Here is a 13380-nt window from a genome sequence, read left to right on the forward strand (position 1 = left end):
CGGATATTCTATCCTCCAGATTGTGTCTGTAAATCAACGATAGAGATGGTTCTGCTAGACGGTAATACCGATATCTCACATTGCCTCAGTCATCAGTAAATAAATAAGAGAAATTCATGTAATCGCCGTGGCTGAGAGAAGCAGTGTGTTCTGATAGCTTCAAGCTTTGTTAAAGCTCAGCTGGACACAAATAACACTGAGCTCCACTCCAACCCGCCCCGCCCAACCTCCTTTGATAGTCTCAATTTCAAAATTATGCTCCAATTATACCACCCAGACTCTCCCCTTCCAAATGCATGCTTAACTGCTTAGAGAATATGAAAATATCAATCTCTGACTGCGAACGGCACTCCGTGACTGCGATGTTATCTCGTAGACACATTCGGATAAGTAATTCATATATCCTGTGCAGATGAATAGTACACAGGTTTGTAATTGTGCGAACGGCGGTGATTTATTTCTCTTCAGTCAGACCCCGAGGGTTGGCACCATTCACTCAGCTCAGCCCGGGACTGCCAGGAACCACACCATTTGTGATATTATTCAAATGAGCACATTGTTTTCCTGTTTACTGACATGAATGGGGGGAGACGCAACACAACAAGATTAGATCATTCAGAAACAATCAGCCTCTGTGCGATAGTAGCATTCTAAGTGTATCGCTCAAATTATAGAGGCCCATTAATGAATGTGTCCACTCCTGATGCACAGTATATTACACTCATTCATCATGGCTGAACGGCATGACAGGCCAACAGAAAACATCTTTTGTAATCATATAACTTCATGTCAAGGGCGGCATACATTGGTGTCCATTTAATGGTTCAAATGTTATTCTGGACTCGTGAGTAATCGACAAAGAAAGAGTATACCCCACTTTCTGAACCAATATGTTTATGAATATATCTTTAAAGGCTGGACTTCAGTCTGATCTCAAAGTCAAAAAGACAATTCATAGAAGAATATTGGGAATTCATGTACTGTCACATTTCTACCCAATATGCTGCAGAAGATTAAATACTGAGAAATATATATGAATTATTTTATACGCTTAACATCCTTCAACTTTATTCAAAATACCCACAGCAGTGTATTTGAGTTCATGACAGCACAGTAAATTCCAGGCACACAGAGTGCTAGCATCCTGTTTTGTAACACCAGCGGGCTAGCGGTTTTGGCCCCATCTCAGGATGGCTTCTGCTGCAAACTCTGACCCCTTTTAGACAACTCTCCCTAGGTGCTGCTGTCATTTGCATAACGAGGGCACAGATGCAGTGTCCTGAGGGATGCCATTCTCAGCCTTCTCCTGAAGTGTACTGAAGGACATCCAAGGAAAAAAAGAGCGCTCACTGCACTGCCAGGCAGAAGAGATATCTTTAGACCAACTGTCACATCTGTCCTGCACTGAAGAGTTAATGCTGCTTATGCGTGTGCTAAGTTGGCATGAGAATGGCTGACCAATGCGAAAATCTTGTGACAATTACCAATACTATATATATATATATATATATATATATATATATATACCGACACTTACACCACATATATATATACACACACCATGTAACACAATTACAACAAATTGATATCTGATATAATTGTGATGTAATAAACTCTTAAATAAGTCTTAAATAAATTAGATATTGTAGTATTGGGACTGCAGCTTCTTTGCTGCTTTAGATTTGTGTACGCAAAAATATTGACAAACACTAAATCTTCAAAATTGAACTGTTTCCCCCAGGTCAGGGATTCATAATGATATGAAATAAGCCACAAATATCGCTGCTATATTGGTGGATTTTTTGCCAATACTCATATATTCACAGGTCCTAAACAGCAGCCAATAACTTTAGCCAACCAATATATATATATTTAATAGATATATGAATATCTAGATATATAGTGAAAGAAATTACTCTAATTAATTTCTTTCACTGCGGGGGATGTTAAACCATATCCCGATCTCAAAGAAAGTGCCCCATTAATGCTATATAAAAAACAAAAAACACTGAAGAGCAGTACCACTTAGCGCATATGGAAGAGTCCATATTCTATGTTATGTAAAAAGCAGTCCAGGTCAAACACACTTTATAACTTTAGCATGAGTGGGCAGAGCTAAAATGGAGTAAGCCAAATAGGTGGATATATGTAAATGTGATGGTTTGAGTGACATCACAAAAACAATGACTTCAAAACAGGTTAGTTTTCCATCATACGGAGCCTTGAATGACAATTAAATGTTTTTTTCTTTCTTATAGTTTTCTCATACAGAAAAATCATTTTCATGAGAGCAGTTTTTGTACTTAACTGAATCTAATCTGAGGCATCTCTGGCAGTTTTTCTGATCCTGGCCTGTTCTCCTTTCCTCCAGAGAGGGAACCTTGTGTAATTCTTAGAAACAGAGCTTACATTCCCACCAAACTGTGCAAACACCAGAAAGAAGAATTAAAACTGTAGCTTTCTTTGTCTCAGATGAGCACATTTTTCTACCAGTAAACACCGCATGGGGGACAGAAATCAAACAGGGCTGAACTCCTGGGCGCTAGAAGAGCTGCGATGTTGATGTTAATTCCTGTGGCGTTAGCTAATCCTGTGAGTGCTGACATCCTTTCACTTTATCATGTACACCATGTGGCACAAGTGCACTCCCAGAAAGAACTTTCCTGTCAAGTTCATTTCTCCCCGCATACCATGGGTGCTCTGGCATGAGCTGCTCCTCGCCGTGAATACAGAAATGTGTTTTTGCCCTGATCCAAAAACATCATCCTGAGCACATGTTAAACAGAATCAGTGCACTGTACTCATCTTCATTTATGACAAAGAATTCATCACGACTCGTTTCAAAAAGGCGCAGTGGGAAAATACATTAGCCTTCAAAAGTTTGAGGACACCTTATTATTTCAAGCGTTTTGTAGACAAATGAGTTTTTTTTTGAAATACAAACATTTTCTTTGTTGGCTTGTAGAGGCTTTAACAGACCTATTAAAGACCAACCAGTTTAGTTCAAGAAAAACCATTACCTGTGTACATATTAATCACGTTATTAGTGACAGTGCTATCTTGGAAATAAAGGCAAACCACAGACATTTTATCTCCTTGTTGTGACATCTGCACTCAAAACCTTCAGGTGTTTAAACCATCTTTGAGTTTTTAGAAAGATTTTTAATATGCTTTTAATAATAGTTGGGAAAAGAAATCATATCATCATATCATTATTTAGACAAAATCTACTCACTATCTATTCTGATCAATCTTCTCCAATCTATTCACACCATGGAAGATACACTGATGGATGTAAAGTTAAAATGAATAGTAAAGTACTAGAAAAATCTTCAAAAGAAGTGAAGGTGTCCCCAAACTTGTGACGGACAGTGTGGTGTAGGACAGGTAGTAAAGAACTGCACTGTATGGTTGGGTCATGTTCGGACATCATTTTCCAAACTCGGGTCAGGTTCAGATTTCAGTTTCGGATTCTCGTAGCCTGCCTCGCCCCCCGCCTCCACTCCCCTGCTTTAGTTTTTCTCCTTACATTATTCTTCCACCCTGCTATTAGTACATTTAAAACAGTTTCAGCCAAACAGATGTTTAATTTCTTTGTAAATTTTTAAAGTTGTCTGTTCAGTATGTCATATGTAACATGTTCTTTGTAAAGAATTAGAACTTTAGGATTAAACTGGTGAAGGCTAACATCCCCATATCTGCACAGCACCAGAACGGCATGGCTTATCCAGACCAAAAACTTTTGGGATGTTGTTCAAAAGCATTGCTTCATGAAAAAAGTTGATTTAAGATTTAAAGTAGAATTTAACCTTCATTTTGGATATCTAATAATCTGAAAATATGACTTTGTATTTTATTTTATTTGTGTGATTTGTGTGTGAGCCTGGATATTAGAGGCTATGTATCCAAAGAACAGATAAAGTCTCTCTAGACTCTCATGTTGTACAGTTATGCACTGCCTCTGCCATGGCTAGAGACTGAGAAACGGTTCAAGATTAGACTGAAGGGAGAGGGAGAGAGAGAGAGAATGTGAGAGAGAGAGGGAGAGAGAGAGAGAGAGAGAGAGAGGGAAAGAGAAAGAAGGGGGCGGGGGGGGAGAGAGAGAGTGCACGCGTGAGAGGCAGAGGGAAAAAAAAAGGAAAGAACGAAAGAAATAGTAAGAGAAACCCCTTGCAGGAAATATCACCCCTCCTTTCCTTTAATGAGGTTAACTGTGAAAGCCTGTGCAGGATACAGTCTCTTTTTGCTAGTCACAACGGAAGGATTTCTTCTATCTGAAAGAGGCCCCTTCTGAGTGCAAAGGAAGTGTAAAATTACAATTATACCCTAATGAACAGCACATTTCATTACATACTTTGCAATTAATAAACGGCATTTCTGACATAAGAAAAGGAAAAAAAGTGGCAGCGATAAGCGTCTGTTATCCTAAACCAGATTGTTGGATCTTCTGAGCTACTCGTCGCTTTGTTGCGCGTGCAGATGAGTATCAGAGCGCTGGGTGTAGAGCGGGAGTGTGTGGCGGCTGCCGCTGGAGCTGGGCCTCTCTCTGTGTGTGTCAGTGTTCCAGGTGGAGTGTGGGAGGAGAGCCTGGCGTTCTGGCTTTTGTAGCTGAGCGCCAGTCTCCACAGGCTGACGTTAGCACGCTAATCGCTTTAGCTGATCCCACTCGGCTGTGTGTGAGGCAGATGTTTGTCAGGCCACAGCACTGCTCAGCATTCACACTGCACTAAGCGAGATTAACTACCGCCGCCCTTATTTATTTATTTTCTCTCCCTCACTCACCCGCTCCCTCCCTCCCTTCCTCCGCCTGGCCCAATTCTTAATCCCTCACTAAAAAGCTAGCGGGGGGAAAAAATAATTATATAAATAGATTCTTTTAAATCATTGTGCAAGGCACTGAAGAGTCATTTCAAAGAATTTAGTTTTCAGCCACAGGATGCCAGACAGCAGGAAAAAAAAGCTCTTACTATGCCAGGGTGAAATGAATGCTTACGAAACGACGCCGAGGCTGCTCAATGGTATCAATACCAGCCTATCGATTAATGAAAATCTTTTCCTGGTGCACATCAAAAACAAGAAATGCTTGCAGTATGAAGCCCAAGTTTCTGTTATTTGATTCTTCCTCTACCCCCTCCACACCCCCCCCTTACTCCCCCTTTTTGCTCTGTTGTTCCATTATGCAGGTGCTGGGGCCCTGAGGGCCCGAGGCATCCACAGACGTGAGCCAGGCTCAGATGCAGGGAGTAAACACTACCAGACGCCTCGGCCGCACCTCCGCCACATATTACTCACAGGCCTCCAGGTTGCTCAGATTAACCCAGTGCTTTCTCGTCATGCTCATAATGCACTGGGCACAAACTTCCTCAACACGCAAACATTTCACAACAAATGGCCAAGAAAACTGCCAGCTGTCCCAGTGCACTAAAAGGAAACACGGTTTGAAGGATTTTGCTTGTGTGATAATTTGGTCATGACTGTTTAACAGGCCCTCCGGGTTTCAAGGGTTAATTCTGTAAATATCTGCACATTGCTCTGTGTGTATTGTATTACAATACTTCAAATATATCTGCACAGCTCTGAAATCTCTTAAACTGCAACGATCACTTCAGTTACTCTCTCATCACAGCATATGCACTGAATAATTCAGAGTAGTTGCTTATAAATAGTTACTTGTAGCTATTTATGGTAAGTCACACTATTAATAACTGAATAATAAGCCCGTGGCAAGGTGCTAAGCGCTATAACTGTGTGTCTATAAATCATGTGAGGAGGCCAAGTAGGACTGCCGCGTGGCAGATTTTAACAAGACAACTGACCTATCCATGGTCCACCAATAAATGCTTTCAATAGTAGCAACTGTTGTGCGGTTGACAGAATGTAGGCAAAAATCCCATTTAACCTAATGAGAAACGTGGCCCACAAATCATTTTGTCAAAATGCTTAAATTCAGGGTGTTATTAATTTTAAATGATCTTTATATGATGTTTAATTTGTATGCATGTGAAAAGTCACATTGTCAGGACAGCCTGGACGTAGCTGTTTTTATTTATTTGCTCATTTTGGTGATGTAATCAAGCTAATATCAGCATGGTGGCAAATTCATAGCCGTCGTTTCCAATCTGGCCTAATTTCAATGAGCTACAACATAGTCCAGTTTTGTAAAATGCGATTTTAAACGGGGACCTTAATTTTATAGCAACTCTAAACAAACAAGAAATCACTAATATTTCTCATTAGGTTGAATGTAGTTCGCCAAGGATCTGTAAAGCTTGTCCAAGCTTGCAACAGTCGCTACAAAATAACACACTGGTGGACAGGACATGGATAGGTCAATTGTGAAAAGAGTAGAAGAGAAATCAGTGATAAATGTGATGATGTTAAGCCAGGAATAGAACAAAACAATATTAAATGAAGCAAAAAGAAGGGCATTCAAACTGCAGCCTCAGGGTCACTCTGGCTCGAATCGCAAATGTAATTACCCCCACCACCATCCCCCACCACCATTTTTTAAAGCTATATAAAAATTTAAAGGCATTCCAACCTGTTTGTTCTGCAGGCTTGTCGTCTTGTCAGTGGCCCCCCCTCCCCCACCCCTCCCTTCATATAGTCCGTGGGGAAGGTCCCTCTCCAGGCTCGGCTCTGCACCGGGCTCCACCGCACCTGCAAACAGATAAAGGACATGTTACACTCAGCTCAAAATTATACTGTCCTCCCAGAGCAGCTCTCGAGCAGCGTGAGTCACTTCACACGCCGGCCCCTGACGAGCTGACATTTCCCACACCAGTGATGCCTCTTGCGTGGCTCTGATGTGGCAGCGGCACGTTTTGTTTGAGTTGCGGCAAGTGACCATAAAATGGACATTTCAAAAAAGTAGTCAGAAATAAAAGCAACAAATGTATCAGTGTTACATGATGCACATCCTGAAAATGAGGCGATCTAACCGCAGCATTTTAAAGTAACTGGCCAAACAGTATCTCTTACATTAATTAAATTAAATGCTAAGGCTAACAGACTTAAAGTATGTACTGTGTGGTCTACTACAAAAATACCGTGCCAGTGATTGGAGCAAAACCATAATCGGGACATCCCTAGTTTCGCCGAAGTGACATCGAATGCAGGCCTCTAACTACAAGCAGCTGGCCCAGCATCCTGCTGCAGCACAGGCCCCCTGCTCTCATACAGTGTCCTTCCAAAAAGGTTATCACAGAGCCGCTTTGTCGCTCCTAATCCAAAATTCATTACATATAGCAGTTACCACAGTTTAATACGTTTCCTAAACGCCTGGGTAAGCTCCTTCACAGTTCACTGCAAGGTAAGGACGGCATGAGCGTGAGTGGGTAAAAGAGAAAGGGGTGATACTTTATGTAACTGAAGTGCCATAAACATGTATGGTGGTACATGTCAGTGCCAAATCTAATTTACTGACCTCACAACTCATAGCACATTGACAGGTAAGCCAATTAAGTGGCTATTAACTCTATATAAGTGATGGCGGAGGAGGCTGTTAAGTTTCCTGGCATGAGTGTGTGCCCCATGGGCTGTATGCTGGTGCCCCTCTCAGAGTGACGGTGTAAGGAAGGTCAAGCAGCACCGTGTAAGAGGAATCTGCAGGTGATAATGACGAGCTCTTCTCACCGGACCAGGCTCGGATAGCTGTTAACTGGATTGAATGGCCCACTGCCTCAGCTTTCAGAGTATGAGACATGGACGTCTTCCGCTGAAAGGATGGCGAACACTCAGAAAGATGAACTGCACAGCCCTGGTCAAGCCATAGCATGTAATCGGGCAGTCCAGGAAAATTTCACACCTCTTCATAATATTCATACAGTCTAGAATGTAACTTCTATATACAAACACCTTTTGATTTGTTTAATCTTTCATGATTATTTTAACCCACCACACAGCTAATTTTGATATAAAGTGCATAAACAGAGGCTTAAGAATTGTGATTATCATGAGTGAACATTTCTGCTAAGAGGACTACATGCTGAGTATCTCTGTCACAAAGCTCAGTTAAAATAACTGTGAGCGATCAGAAAAAGGATCCTCTACCATTATGTCTCAATGCAAAATAGCACTATTAACCTACTTCATTCTTTGTGCAAGTGGAACAATTGACCATTTTACACAAACACAATTAGAGTGACTGAAACGAGTACATGCTTCACTCTAGGAGAGAGAGAGAGAGAGAGAGAGAGAGAGAGAGAGAGAGAGACTGCTATTTCTGCATATTTGAATCTACTAGAAAGCAATCACTGAAATATGCAAACATTCATGAGGAAATAAATGTAGTAGAAAATTTGGTGCGGATCCGCAATTGCGTTCGGAGGAGGAAAGTCTGGACAGAAAAAAATGGAACAGATGCGCGGCACTACATCATTCCACTGGCGATGAATATTAACTATAGGAAGAACAGCTTACAAAATTCGGAATAGGGTGTCTTTTTGACAGATCAACTAGCATGCACACTCGAGTCAACATCTTTTTTCTAGTGTTATTAAAGTGCCTGTGCTTTGTGTTCTTCTCGCATGGAGTGAGAAGAATGGTCTTTAGCAGGCATTATTAGCTTCATCCATCCATGTGGTTATCAGATTATGAATGCTACACATATCCAACACCACGTCTCCATAAGCCAAATTTTTGTTGGGCCACAGCCAAGCTGGTGATGTTCAGAGCATCTCACACTGTCTTTAGAACCTGGCCAAAACTGGACAAAGTTGACATGCCACCAGGTCGGCCAGCTTTGACTTCTTGTCTCAAATCTGTCCAGAGCAGTCTGCTGAGGTAAGGTACACAAACTGAAAAGACCCAAAAATCCATTGGCTTTCAATGTCATTTTTTTTCAAGAGATGCATTCAGATATCAGTGAAGAAACTAGACATTCCAGCCATTTTTTCAGCCTAGATGGTGCCAACGTGGCCAAAAAATACAAATTCTGCTCATAGCCAACTAAACATAACCAGCAACCCTTACCCTAGACTTAACCATAATATATGTTTTCAGTTTAGAACATCATTATATAGTAAATTAGTACCTTCTTTATAGTTTCCACGTTTCCTTCTTCATGCCTATAATATACCAACAGGCCCAACTGTAACATGTACCCATCACTTCTCTCATTCGATGGAATCGTTCACATCTAGTTCTAAATGCTTCAGCTAAAGTGCTCAGTGGAGGAGCTGTATGCCTCTCACTCCACTGTATGAGACGCCCTGGAATTGAGAAGAACGTTAAAGTACAGCTTACCTCCTCATAATACACTCTCCATTCAATTTAAAAACCCAACCAGTCTAAATGCAGAGACATGCAGAAAAAAATCAATGTAGCCAACAGAGCAAACAGTTGGTAATTGCAGCTGGAGAGGGGAGTACTAAAATGATTTGTTAAGGTGAAATAACACAGCTCCCCCCTAACAGCACTCTCTCATTTGAGACAGAAGTATGGTAGCAGAGGCCTGCCAAAAGCAGTAATTGATAATTTACATGCAAATAGAAAAGCCAAAAAATGAGTGCAATTTAAAAAAGCAGTGAGCTCTTTCAGATGCTGTGTGGCACCGGCTTCCTGCAAAAATCAATTCACACTCTGAAGAAACCATTTTCTTCAGCCGGAGATAAAGCGCCTGACTATGAGCTGTCAGATACTTATCAAAGGGAAATTAGCAAAGGAATACCATTTCCCCAAACAAACAGGTCAAGTGTTCCACCTAGTCCTGCTGTCTCTCTTTCAAATGAATGATATCATCATCTGTTATTTCCTGTGGAGCAGCGCTATAAATGTCAACAATAAAATGTTTGGAGCATGTTTCCCTCAAACAGGTCATTTCTAATAAAATCCTTGGGATATTGCACCATATGAATGGCACATTTTAAAGGGGTTGATGCAGTTGTAACCACCTGTGAGACGTATTCCAGTGTGTAATGGTACCTGAGCCTATACCTACATTAACCGCCTACAAATCTCCAGCTCAGATCTTATGGAAACATTTTATTTGCTGCTTTATCCCTCTTTGAGAAATACATATCGTCCATCTGTGTGGAAAGCAGTGGGGCAAGACAAGAGAATTTTTAAGCCAATGATGAACTTTTCTGTTTGTGCTGAGTGAGATATGACAGAACGCTCTCAGTCTCAGCAGGCAGCTAGCTGAGCTCACTGGCTCACATCATCTCTCACCATAGGCTATAAGGCCCCAGACTTAATTCTGAAGTTTGAACCTACCCGCAAGCCATTTACCTTTTCTTCTTAGTTGAAATGTGTTCGTTTCCCTACTAAATGTGGGCGCCCATCAAGCAAATGCCTGTTCAAATTCTGGCAGAGTACTTTCTGCACTAACCTTTAGTAACAAGTCTCTCACTGAAAGAATTATTGCTTAACATGCAACAGTGCTGAGGGGTTTTTAAGGAGTACGATGTAATTCCAATCACACAGTCGTGTTTAAATGGCAAAGGTTTAACTGCAGGCCCTGAACATGCTGACCCTAAAATTACACTGGCTGAGCCACTCTACCCTTCTAATTGTCATTACCTTGGCAGTTAAACCTTCTCAGCTATGCTACAAGTCCTCCCATGTTGACATGTTGTAGACATTTCGAATAATCCCCAAGATGTCTCTCTGTTTTCCAAGATTAAACCTTCAAAGGAAGCCCTGAAGACAACTTGTATTTTAAAGGAATGACTTTAAAGACATCATACTGCAGGAGAAACTAGCTGGAGAATGTCTGAAAGTCTGTCATTAGCCAGATTTCCATCCTACACAGTTTGCTGTAAAAATTAAATATCTTACTAAAGACACACTGGAGCAATAAACATTGAATATATTCAGTGACAGGCAACACGGCTGTTTAAAACGCATGACATACAGCAGGAAAGCTTATATTTATGTGATCAGACTTTGCTGCTGTGTGTAGAATTACAGCCTTGTAATTATTATACCATCATTTCTGCATAATATCATTAAATGCCACAATTCATTTACAAATAAGAATGATAATTTGCCCAGAGTTAATGCAATTGTGATACACTCCATCCATTTTAATTGTGTCTTGAGGCTAGCAGGCTTGTGTGGTGCTAGTGTTGTACCCTACCAGCACATTTTCATGTATGCAGTAGAGTAAATAGTAGTTCTACAGATAGATGCCACATTTATTTAATTTGGATCAAATGACAAAGTGCCACAACAACAGAAAAGCCACAGCTTTTGGTCGGATATGTACTGAATGCAGATTACAAATCCTTTTTTTTTCAGTTCCAAATGAATGTGTTTTTAACGAAACCGCCAAAGTGAAACCAAACACAAACATACTACAGATCAAGAAGCCAGTAGAGAATATTAGATGTGAAAAGTTATTTTGGAGTTGTTAACTGTGCCTTTAATTTCTTCTCTTTGCCTCATCAAAAGCAAACTCCAGGGCATGTCTACAGCACCTCTCCTTTCCTCTACAGTCAGATGAAGGAGACTTTCTGATTCGAAGGAGAAATTGCTCAAACCCACTGCTCAAACCCGTTGCTGTACAAACTGAGTCATCTGTCAGGAAGTGGAGTTCCTGAGTGGCGAATGAAAACAAACATGACAAAAATACAAAATTATGGCTCCATTTTCTCTCCACCATTCTCTCAGTTCCATTTAGCCCCTTCACACTGACTGGCTGTTTACCACGGCGGTAATTAACGGCAGCCCTTCTCTACCGGAGGATCCGCCAAGCAGTAAAGGTAAATTATGCAGAGTTTTGCTATGCTAATCCAGGTAATTTGCTTCATGCTGAGCACACTTCCCCAGTGTCTTGATTAACGATTCATTTTACTGCATTAGTCATCCGATCATGATATGACACATTGCACCTCGCATACCGCACTTCACTTGTTAGAGACACTGGTTCGGTTGCGGACTGTTAAGTCTGTCAGTAAATAAGACACAAGATTCTGACCAATCAAAAGGCCATGTAGCAAATGTCAATCCAATGAGCATTTAGACTGATCGCTCAAGCAGTCCGCTGCAACTATTATTCCTAGCATCTGAGCATATGTGGAAACAAGACTGAACGCTAGCCCTCGACAGCGCTGTGTTGGTTCACACAGGCCTGCTCATGAATAACACTTTAGGGGGATGTCAGAGGTCTTATCAAGGGCAGAATGATGCATGGTTATAGCAAGAGCTTCTTATTACATGGGCTAAGACCATAAAGGCATAAAGAGTGCCGGCCATTAGGCCTATATGGAGTACAGCTCAAGCAATAGCCAGAGCCATCTTCACTCTTGACTGCGCCATATTAGAAAAAAAAAGAAAAGAAGGAAAATAATGATACTACTTTTGAAGAATCCTAAGGTTTTCTCCATGAGCATTGATGACAGCTTGCTCACAGCACAGAAAGCTGTGCTGTCTAGAGAATCATGCTGCTTGATGCGTTCATTTATACGCCTGTCACAGAGAGCAGTGGAAATATCTCATTTTCTCCCGAACCAATACCTCATCAGTCAACGGTAACAAAAGGTCAGAAACATTACAGCAGTCCCACTCAGTGCATTCAGACCAACCACTGCTTGTTGGAAATGAACTGCAGCGAAACCCCAAACGGTAAATACAATTCAGCGCACGGCCAAAACCATTTTTCTAGGCTAGTGAGGCTCTTTGATTAGTTACAGTGTCTAAAATAATCATCGCCACATCACATTAATGCGAATTCAGCTTCAATATTTCACCACCGAAGCCTGCAATATGTCATGTTCTGTTGACTCTGAACCACATCAACAAATGAGATCAAGGATCTGTTTTAGGGGAACAAATGCGGTCGTTTTCCTAGTTGCCAAAAAAGGATGGATTCTGGGAAGAGAGGGCTCTCAAAAGCTGAGCAGCCACTGATGATGATGATGATGATGATGAGGGTGATGATGCAAGTGCAGACCTCAGGCCGAGCCGCAGTGAGTCACAGACCGGAGCGGGCTGTTTGGATCATACAACAGAGTCTATTATTACAGCTCACATGTGACAATTCCCAGCTCCCCACACAGCCATGACACAAACCAAAACAGCAGCAGGCTCTGCAAAGCAAACATGTCATCTATGGGGACAACTTAATGTTAAAAGATAAATATAGGCCACTTCCGATATAAATAAGTAGATAACTGACAGGAATACATTTGCTCAGCATGATGCATTTCAACCTGTGGCCTTTCATTTAATATAACGGAGCGGAAATGACCACCATTAACTGAAATGGAAAGGCTGACGGATTTCAAAGGACACACGCTAAGGACACAAGCATCCGTGCTATCTGGGATAAAATCTAAAAGCTGTTGCGCTGGCGACATTTTTATTTCATGCGGCTCCCGGTTAAATGACCACAGTCCGTGCAGAGTTAAAAGATGTAACTTTATCAGAACAAAGGTG

The 13380-nt window shown here is 41.3% G+C and overlaps 1 protein-coding gene across 6 annotated transcripts in view; it reads right to left on the reverse strand.

The window, feature by feature from the left end:
• zmiz1a (zinc finger, MIZ-type containing 1a) overlaps nucleotides 1-13380 on the reverse strand; it is a 145106-nt gene that overhangs the window by 109991 nt on the left and 21735 nt on the right. For all 6 annotated transcript variants that reach the window (XM_036574192.1, XM_036574191.1, XM_036574189.1 and 3 more), the window contains exon 2: nucleotides 6542-6660. The gene's annotated coding sequence lies outside the window, so the exon portion shown is untranslated. The remainder of the gene's footprint in view (nucleotides 1-6541; nucleotides 6661-13380) is intronic.

The sequence above is a fragment of the Colossoma macropomum genome, unplaced genomic scaffold (genome assembly GCF_904425465.1).
Source record: "Colossoma macropomum unplaced genomic scaffold, Colossoma_macropomum, whole genome shotgun sequence".
NCBI lineage: Eukaryota > Metazoa > Chordata > Actinopteri > Characiformes > Serrasalmidae > Colossoma > Colossoma macropomum.